At 46.6% G+C, this 7113-nt stretch overlaps 1 pseudogene across 1 annotated transcript in view; it reads left to right on the top strand.

The window, feature by feature from the left end:
* The first annotated feature begins 4779 nt into the window (after window positions 1-4779).
* The window catches only part of LOC310877153 (CUGBP Elav-like family member 4), a 94407-nt pseudogene continuing 92073 nt past the window's right edge, over window positions 4780-7113 (top strand). Inside the window, exons 1-2 of the transcript in view lie at window positions 4780-4810; window positions 6187-6219. The product of the transcript in view is annotated as a CUGBP Elav-like family member 4 (transcript). The remainder of the gene's footprint in view (window positions 4811-6186; window positions 6220-7113) is intronic.

Genomic DNA, 7113 nt, shown 5'->3' with positions numbered 1-7113 from the left:
CTCAAAGTGCTTTACAGAGCAATGGAGGAAAAAAAAAGAAAAGCAAGGCATAAACATTAAAAAAACAAGCAGTAATGCAATACAGTGAGGACATGAATAACAAGATCAAATTAAAGATCAATTTAAAGCAATGTTGTAGAAGTGGGTGTGCTTTAAAAATGTCTACAGAGGCTGCCTGTCGAAGTACCGCACAGTGGGAGTTTGTTCCATGCCGTGCAGATGAGGTGTCACAATAGCATTTAGTCTGCTGTGAGGTTGTGTGGAAGGACAGTAAGGAAGTACAAATGTGTAGACTTAAGAAATGTAATACATAAAAAGTTTTTTTCAAAGTTTTTTTTTTTTTTTTAACTTGCCTAACATCTTTCAGAATAATGCATACAGCAATCTGAGACATTGTCCTGTGTTTCCTGATGAGTCAGGGGGGGGGGGGAGAACTCCACAGTGCCTTGTGTGCCTGCAGTTACGTGTATAGTATATACACCAGGGGTGGGCAACTTTGACGATGGAGAGGGCCACTATATTTCCACACTCACTCCCTAGGGCCATATATTACTGTCGTAGCTAAAATAGCCGATCTACAAGCTCAAAACGCGTCGTGCTGCGACGCGTTTTGAGCTTGTAGATCGGCTATTTTTTGCTATATTCGAATTGAAATCTTGAATTATTTTTATCTATTTTTTAATTAGAATCCTGGAAATATTTTTTTTAATGTAATTTCAAATGTAAATTCTAATTATACTTGTGTTGAGCAAAGTAGCTACTGATTTATGCTGTTATTAAAGCGGGTCATGTTTCCATGTTGTGGAATTGTAAACAGCTGGAACCAATATTATATCAGTATTCTGATACTGAGGGCCACATTAAGTGTGTGGCCCCCGGGCCGCCAGTTGCCAACCCCTGGTATACACGGTACATCTGTGGCATACCAGCTCAGTGGAACTGCGGTTGGAGTGTCCACCCTGAGACCATGGAGGTTGGGGTCACAACAAAGACTATAAAATATGATGGGACCCAATGCCTCCCTGCTTGGCACTATAAGCATCAAGGGTTGGATTGGGGTTTGCGTCATGTCCAGGGGGTGTACTTGCACATCAAGCTGCCTCACTACAGACCATAGACTGTAAAAAATATGGACAAAGCGTTCCCCGGGTCTAACATGTACGTAAAATGAAGCCTGTTATTCCTGCACTGTAAGTCGCCATCTTTCTAGATCCGTTTTGGCCCAGCTGGCCATTGGCTGGCTCCGTTTTGGCCCAGCTGGCCATTGGCTGGCTCCGTTTTGGCCCAGCTGGCCATTGGCTGGCCCAGACAACGAGGCGGGACTTCCCCCCTTCTTCTCCGTTGGTTTTTATTTTGACTCGAGTGGGAGGGGAATCCCGATCATAGACTGTAACGGTAGCCACGCCCCTCAGAACACACGCGACTTTATGGTCATTTATTTAATTAATGGGACCATAATTTTCCAAAAAGAATATTATGACATTAGAAATGAGACTTTAAACTAGTGACTGAAAGCAGAAAGTATTCATGACCATGTTTATTAACCCATTCTGACCTGAGATCAGATTCATAACGAGGTTTCCGCCGGACACACACTGGTCTGATGAACCCATTCTGACCTGAGATCAGATTCTAGAAATGTCAGTCGTTCTTCGATTTTTTTCAAAGATAGCAGACCTACAAGCTCGTATCGCGCCACTCGGTGGCGCGATACGAGCTTGTAGATCTGCTATTTTTCAATAGCTAAAGCATAACATGATGCTGACACCAAAATGGGTTAAGGTAATACAATCTAGGTGAAGTTGGGCCCAAATACATGGACTTCTATGGGGCTATGGGTTTTTCTGGGTCCAATGACAGCGCCACAACAGGCCATTATATGAACTACGATTTCCTTAGTGCCTTCACAAAATATCTGTCTGACTGCCCCCCTGCTACAGACCTATATGTGCACATACCATACACCATACCCCCCGAAGGCTAATTACTTACTTACTGCATCTGTGCAATATTTTGACACCTTTGTGACCAGCATTAACACTTCTTAACCCATTTTGGGGCTGGAACCCCTTTTGGTGTTTTAAACATTATGTTATAATTTAGCTATTGAAAAATAGCAGATATACAAGCTCATAGCGCGCCACCGAGTGACGTGCTATGAGCTTGTAGATCTGCTTGTAGGTCTGCTATTTTTGGCCTAAATGGGTTCAAAACTGTGTACTGTATGTGTGATGTGCGTGTGCTCATGTGTAAGTACGTGTATACTGTACATGTGTGTACACTAGTATACTGTGTATCATACAAGACTTGAGTCATTGAATACCGTATATTCATCATTTTCAATCCACTGCCATCGTTCTTCATGTGGTGTTTTCAGTGGTACGATAAGAGTGCGCGCTTCTGCAACCTGTGAGTGATCCTAGGACTTCCAAAGAAGAGTTCAACCGGAAATAACGTGGTCTAAACAAATCCAACCCATCCCCGTCTTATATAGGATTTGGGTTGTTTCTGCTTTCTGTTTCCAGACATTGTTTTTGGTAGGGGAAAAGTAAAGCTATATTTCACTTCCAAAAACTAAAGAAAGCATTATAGTGGTGACACCCTTTTTCCCAGATGAGGGTGGACCCTCTTGTCTTTCTTTTGGGATGTTTGGTGTTTGCATATGGAGCGAAATGTTCCGTTGGTCTTGAAAGGTTAGTACAAAATGCTAAAGATAGCTGACTGTTGTAGAGAAAATGTGGCAGTTAATGAGTTGCTCTTAATGTGCTAACAAGCTTGACCAGCTTGGCTGTTCAGCTAACATCATATCAGCCCAAGGACTGGTACCAGTTATCGCCCTCTCCATCCTTTTTTATCACTGCCCTCACTCGGGACAAATAAAGCTTGGCCGTGTTAGACATTTAGTACCATTCAATTCAATAGAAACTGTACTTAATCCTTCAGGGCTTGGTTGGCCCTGTTCCCTCACTCAGACGGAGTCTTCTCCCTCAACAGTTATCTACATACACTCAATCTTTTCTTTTTTTCTTTTCTTGTGAGCAGCTTGTAATTCCCCCGTCATCACTTCACTATAGCGGTGGTTCTTAAAGTGGGGTCCAGGGGGCCCCCATGTGGGTCCAGGGGCCCCCATGTGGGTCCAGGGGCCCCCATGTGGGTCCTTCATGGCGCAGAAGGGAAGCAGAAGTATAGTCAATGTAGCATCACAATGATTTTAACCACTTTATCCACTTATAGGTTGGCTATTCAACAATATCTATACAAGGTCACAGCTGTGATGAGCTATTATATCTGCTATTTAAAATAAAAATGAAAATGTTTGGAAACTTTTTAATATTTTTATTTTTTATTTGAACATAAACCACCTCTTCTGGGGGTCTCTGACAAAACCTTTTCAGATGGTGGGGTGGTTGGGTGGGGTCTGCAGCTAAAGACATGAATTTGGGGGTCATCAGAGACTCAGTCAGTGGCCTACACTATAGACCCCCCCCCCCCCCCCCCCCTCCATGAATATCCCATCCCATCTCTGGTGGTTTGCGGACATGTGCAGTGAAAACCAGAGACTCCACTCTCCCTCTCTGAAACTCAGAGACCCTCCCTCTCTGCTCGCTGTGCAGTGAAACTCAGAGACCCTCCCTCTCTGCTCGCTGTGCAGTGAAACTCAGAGACTCTCCCTCTCTGCTCGCTGTGCAGTGAAACTCAGAGACCCTCCCTCTCTGCTCACTGTGCAGTGAAACTCAGAGACCCTCCCTCTCTGCTCGCTGTGCAGTGAAACTCAGAGACTCTCCCTCTCTGCTCGCTGTGCAGTGAAACTCAGAGACTCTCCCTCTCTGCTCGCTGTGCAGTGAAACTCAGAGACTCTCCCTCTCTGCTCGCTGTGCAGTGAAACTCAGAGACCCTCCCTCTCTGCTCGCTGTGCAGTGAAACTCAGAGACTCTCCCTCTCTGCTCACTGTGCAGTGAAACTCAGAGACCCTCCCTCTCTGCTCACTGTGCAGTGAAACTCAGAGACCCTCCCTCTCTGCTCGCTGTGCAGTGAAACTCAGAGACTCTCCCTCTCTGCTCGCTGTGCAGTGAAACTCAGAGACCCTCCCTCTCTGCTCGCTGTGCAGTGAAACTCAGAGACCCTCCCTCTCTGCTCGCTGTGCAGTGAAACTCAGAGACTCTCCCTCTCTGCTCGCTGTGCAGTGAAACTCAGAGACCCTCCTCTCTGCTCGCTGTGCAGTGAAACTCAGAGACTCTCCCTCTCTGCTCACTGTGCAGTGAAACTCAGAGACCCTCCCTCTCTGCTCGCTGTGCAGTGAAACTCAGAGACTCTCCCTCTCTGCTCGCTGTGTAAAAACAGCAGCTAGACTCACTTCAGCAACATTCCCTCCCTCCCCCCCCCCCCCCCCCCGTAGGCCCCATACACACGCACTCACTCCCCTCGTTTCGTCCATTACCATTTTTATGTGGCTCAGATATTCATGCAGTGTTAACCAATGCATCGTTACGAGGAGAATAACAACACACACACACACACACACTGCACACACACACCAACACACACGCACGCTCGCGCACGCACATAGACATGAAAGCACGCACGCACGCCACGCCACGCACGCACAAAACCCATGGGATATATGGGCTTAAATAAATTATGTGCTATGATAGTGCAAGTTTTATGAGTTGCAACTTTGCAAATATCCTTTTAAATAATACAAAAATGTGCTGGGATTCTGGAAAACTGCAGGGGTGAGTTTTTATTTTCTTGGGGAAAAAAAACCCGGCCTTTCTCAGTATGGTTGAAGTGGAGCTCAAAGCCACCGCAGGTATGCGTCGCAATTCGCAACACATAGACTACACATTATATTGATTAATGGCTTCATTTGGAGCCATTTAAGCATTGCCGTCTTTTTCCCCCTCTTCTGATCCGTTAATGCAGCTTTGTGGCATCATTTTCCCCTCCTTACGCCAGATCTATAATGCGGTTGTGTGGCTTGCTCATGGATGGTCTATTTCTTGCCCGCGACACCCGCGCGGTGCGCAACCAAGTGTACCTCAGCCTTTTAGACCCATTTACACTACCTGCAGTATACAGTATGTCCCCTTGTAATATATTTAATATCGCTTCTATTGAACAACAACAACCATCGGGGCACGATGTGACGGCGCGCCTCACGTCGCGGTGCCGATCGAGGCTCGGTGATGTATTGTGCATTTACAATGTGATATGTTTTACGCGTGGTCACTATACATCACCTCTGATGTTGTGTGAGTGGGTCTATTTGGTGCCATTTGCCAGATGGATCCAATTGTCCGGGCTCCAGATATTGGGGCGGGTGACAGAAAGCAATCTAACGACAGGCTCTTGATGATGATGAGTTCTGTTCCATCGCGGCCGAGATGCGGTCCAATTTCAAAAGCAAATTCAGCCATTCGTCTTCCAAATAATTGTGGCACTTTATCAATTCCTTTCGCTCTTTTTATCTATCACTTCGATTGATGTGATCATTTTCTGCAAACAGCTCCCCCTCTCTCTCTCTCTCTCTCTGTTACGTGCACACGCACGCACGTCGACATGCATGTCTCTGCATGTGCTTTTCTGAGTTTGTGTCTGCACAGTGCACATGCATGTGCCTGTTGCTGTGTGTGTGTGCGCGCGTGTGTGTGCGTGTGTGTGTGTGTGTGTAATGGGAGATCCATTGACTATAACAATGTGTTCTCCCTTGTCTTGCTGTTTGTTGCGTAGCTTGTATTTATGAGAGCATTCAGCCATGATAGTGTCTGTTTGATGACTGCTTTTATGTCCCCTGCCTTCCATTACCATCAACAGCCTCCGCGCCTCGCTTGTGCGTGTTTGTGTGTGTGAGTGTGCGTGTGTGCGTGCGCGAGCTCTTGTGTGTGTGTGTGTGTGTGTGTGTGTTTCCATGCGTATGCTGGTGTACATGTATGTATGCTGCTTGTTGTGCTGTTGCCCACTACAGTCTCGCTATCTCTCTCTCTCTCTCTCTGTCCTTTCCTGCTCACAGGTGAATCTGCTCATCAGCAGTGCTGTGTGTGTGTGCCTGTGTGTGTGTGTGTGTGTGTGCCTGTGTGTGTGTGTGCCTGTGTGTGTGTGTGTGTGTGCGTACGTGTGAGGCCCAGCGCGTCATTAACTCCAACTTATTGCGCCCGTTCCCTCTTTCCTGTTTATGTCCTCCCTCAGCCAGCGACCCACCGTGCCCCACCGTGACCCACCGTGACCCACCGTGACCCACCGTGCCCCACCGTGCCCCACCGTGACCCACCGTGACCCACCGTGACCCACCGTGCCCCACCGTGCCCCACCGTGACCCACCGTGACCCACCGTGACCCACCGTGCCCAAGTTCCTCTTCACCTCGGCTGCTTGTTGTGGACACATTTGTTTGTGTGTCGTCGTCAAGCTCCATCCATATTCTAAGACAGGGCTGGGCAACTTTGACGATGGAGAGGGCCACTATATTTCCACACTCACTCCCTAGGGCCATATATTACTGTCGTAGCTAAAAATAGCTAAAAATAGCAAAAAATAGCCGATCTACAAGCTCAAAACGCGTCGCGCTGCGACGCGTTTTGAGCTTGTAGATCGGCTATTTTTTGCTATATTCGAATTGAAATCTTGAATTATTTTTATCTATTTTTTAATTAGAATCCTGGAAATTACATTTTTTATGTAATTTCAAATGCAATTCAAATTATACTTGTGTCGAGCAAAGTATAGCTACTGATTTATGCTGTTATTAAAGCGGGTCATGTTTCCATGATGTGGAATTGTAAACAGCTGGAACCAATAATATTATATCAGTATTCTGATATACTGAGGGCCACATTAAGTGAAGGTGGGGGCCGCATGTGGCCCACCCCCTGTTCTAAGACCTACAAGCTCACAAGGCGCTGCGGATGTAACGCCTTGCAAGCTTGTATAGGTCTGCTGTGTGTGTGTGTGTGTGTGTGTGTGTGTGTGTGTGTGTGTGTGTGTGTGTGTGTGTGTGTGTGTGTGTGTGTGTGTGTGTGTGTGTGTGTGTGTGTGTGTGTGTGTGTGTGTGTGTGTGTGTGTGTGTGTTCTCACACAGCAGGGGTTCCCATACACACACACTCCATTGTAGATAAAC

This window comes from Protomyctophum parallelum (assembly GCF_964188405.1).
Source record: "Protomyctophum parallelum genome assembly, chromosome: 2".
Taxonomy (NCBI): domain Eukaryota; kingdom Metazoa; phylum Chordata; class Actinopteri; order Myctophiformes; family Myctophidae; genus Protomyctophum; species Protomyctophum parallelum.
The sequence above is the reverse complement of the archived record's forward strand: the minus strand, read 5'-3'. Positions and strand labels throughout refer to the sequence as shown.